Source organism: Lipotes vexillifer, unplaced genomic scaffold (assembly GCF_000442215.2).
Source record: "Lipotes vexillifer unplaced genomic scaffold, Lipotes_vexillifer_v1.1 scaffold418, whole genome shotgun sequence".
In the NCBI taxonomy this organism is placed as follows: Eukaryota; Metazoa; Chordata; class Mammalia; order Artiodactyla; family Lipotidae; genus Lipotes; species Lipotes vexillifer.
In genome coordinates, this window is record NW_006798629.1 from 3,323,170 (window position 1) to 3,326,200 (window position 3,031).

Below are 3,031 nucleotides of genomic sequence, written 5' to 3' on the forward strand. Positions count from 1 at the left end.
CAAATGAAGTAACCGCTTAACTGGCACCCCTGCTTTCAGTTTTGCCTGTTTTGCGATGTGCCTTTTGCTCCTTTGACCCTCAGAGTATTTCCAGTGGAGTGGTAGTCTAGCCAGATGTTCTTTTTTTTTTTTAAATTGAACTATAGTTGATTTACAATGTTGCATTAGTTTCAGGTGTACAGCAAAGTGATTCAGTTATATATATAGTTTTTTTCAGATTCTTTTCCATTATAAGTTATTACAAGATATTGAGTCTAGTTCCCTGTGCTATGCAGTAGGAACTTGTTATCTATTTTATATAATAGTAGTGTGTATCTTCTAATCCCAAACTCCTAATTTATCCCCCCCTTCCCCTTTGGTAACCATAAGTTTGTTTTCTGTGTTTGTGAGTCTGTTTCTGTTTTGTAAATAAGTTCATTTGTATCATTTTTTTTAGATTCCACATGTAAGTGATATCATATGGTATTTGTCTTTCTCTTTCTGACTTACTTCACTTAGTATGATAATCTCTAGGTCCATCCATATTGTTGCAAATGGCATTATTTCATTCTTTTCTATGGCTGAGTAGTATTCCATTGTATATGTATACCTCATCTTCTTTATCCATTCATCTGTTGATGGACAATCAGGTTGCTTCCACGTCTTGGCTATTGTAAAGTGTAAAGTTCATAGCTATAGTGCTGGTATGAACTTTGGGGTGCAGGTATCTTTTTGAATTATCATTTTCTTCAGTTATATGCCCAGTAGTGGGATTGCAGGATCATATGGTAGCTCTATTTTTAGAAGTGTTCTTTAAAGGAAATGATCTGTGTTCAAATAAGTTGTAAAATGCTATAGACCATACCTTCCATGCTTGCAGTCATAAAACCTGTTAGCACCTTAAAACTTTCAGGAGTCCTGAGTTACATGAAGATAGTGATGTGCTTTTGGCTTCTTCCATTACCCATGATCACCACCCTGCTCACTCTGAAGCACCCAGTGCCTTAGGGAAAATTAGGATAATTATAGCAGGGATTTGAAGAGAAAGACTCAATATTCAACACCCAACTTCCAAAAGGGGACTATTAAGATCATGGCCAGAAAGTCTTAAAATCCCAGGTTTATTGAGAAAGAATGGATTTATAAATTCCCAAAGATATTTACATATTAAGACCCAGGCTTAGTGGAATCATAGATAACAACTATTTTCTTTTTAAATTTAATTTTTTAATTGAAGTATAGTTGATTTACAATGTTTCAGGTGTACAGCAAAGTGATTCAGTTATATATATATATATATTCAGTTTTATATATATATATATATATATATATATATATATATATATATATTCTTTTTCAGATTCTTTTCCATTGTAGGTTATTGCAAGATACTGAGTACAGTTCCCTGTGCTATATAGTAAGTCCTTACTGCTTACCTATTTTATATATAGTAGTGTGTGTATGTTAATCCCCAATTCCCAATTTTTCCCTCTCCCCATTTCCCCTTTGGTAACCATAAATTTGTTCTCTATGTCTGTGGGTCTATTTCGTTTTTGTAAATAAGTTCTTTTGTATTTTTTATTAGATCCCACATGTAAGCGATATCATATGATATTTTTCTTTTTCTGTCTGACTTACTTCATTTAGTATGATAATCTCTAGGTCCTTTTACCAAAAATATTGACAGGTTATTCAGAAAGCAGTGGTGTATGAGGAATGCCTACCAGACAGAGAAAGGAACATGATACTTTTCATCATGGGAAGAGGAGGCATTTGGAAGAGATACGTAGAGGATAGAGATGCAGCCTGGATCCTTCAGGGACCCAGTGCCTTCACCTCCATGGACCTTGATCCAAGGGGCACCAAAACTGTGAGGTGAAAACTCCAGGCAGGTTGAAAGGAAAGTTGAAACCCAAGGCATGTGCATTCTGTTTACTGATGGCAACTCTGAAAGGTCACTGACTTGCAAGGTTACCTCTTGTGCCAATATAAGATGGCCACAGTGGAAGAGAAAAGATGATACACATACTTAGGCAGAAAAACAGCAGGGAATTTTATCAAGGGAATCTCCCTTGACAGATGTCTTGTGTGGAGGGAATTCAAAATTCTTCCATGATGCCACTGAGCAACTGAAAATAGTTGATATGGATCTGCTATGGTTCACCACAGTAAATGACAAGGTGATCCCATTTGAAAAACAGTAAAGCAGAAAGACATTTTCACTGAAAAGCAGGGGATTCAGAGTGGTGATTGGATGCTTTCAAGGCTTTGATTTTGCTGGGAGAACAGGCAATGAGTTACACCTCAAGAAGCAGATGCAGTTAGAAAAAAGGCCACTTCCCAGATTTAGGTGATCAGAGTTCAACAAAAGAACACCCAGAAATCATTTAATTCCAATTCCAGACACCATTTTGGAAAGGAAATTACGGGAGACAATCTGGAGGAGAAAAATGGTTTGAAAGAGAGTTTAAATTCTAAATTGAGTGAGAAGATTTTAAACTGGAAAAGATTGAGTTACCTGTAACTGGAAAGTTTACATTATTATTTTCTACCCATCATTAGAAATGGAGATTATAAAGGAATTTAGTTATATAGACATATCATAGAATTTTCTACAAGTGAGTTGTAGGTCTAAACCATCTACTCTATTACAGAAATAAATCTGATTTCTCTTTTAATCCAGAGTCCCCCAAGTTCATTTGTCCAAAAACATATTTTTAAAAAGTAAATACATTGCATTTTCTCTCAGAACAAGTATCGGATGGGATATCCTTTGGGAAATAAGGTCCTATGCTCTTATCTCTTAAAAATAACCTCCTTTCTTTTAAAATCAATCTTGTTATTTATTTGTTTTAAAAATGCTTTTTGGGTTTCTTACATGTTTGAAGCATTCTTCTAGGTGCCTGAACTTGAAAGATGACTCAATCCTAAATTCTGACCTCAAGAAAACCACAGATTTGCAGCGGAAGTATGTGCTTGTTTTGACAACATATATGCTAATATTAGAACAGTAGGGAGAGAACTAGCAGGAACCCTTGTACCCGGACTGCAT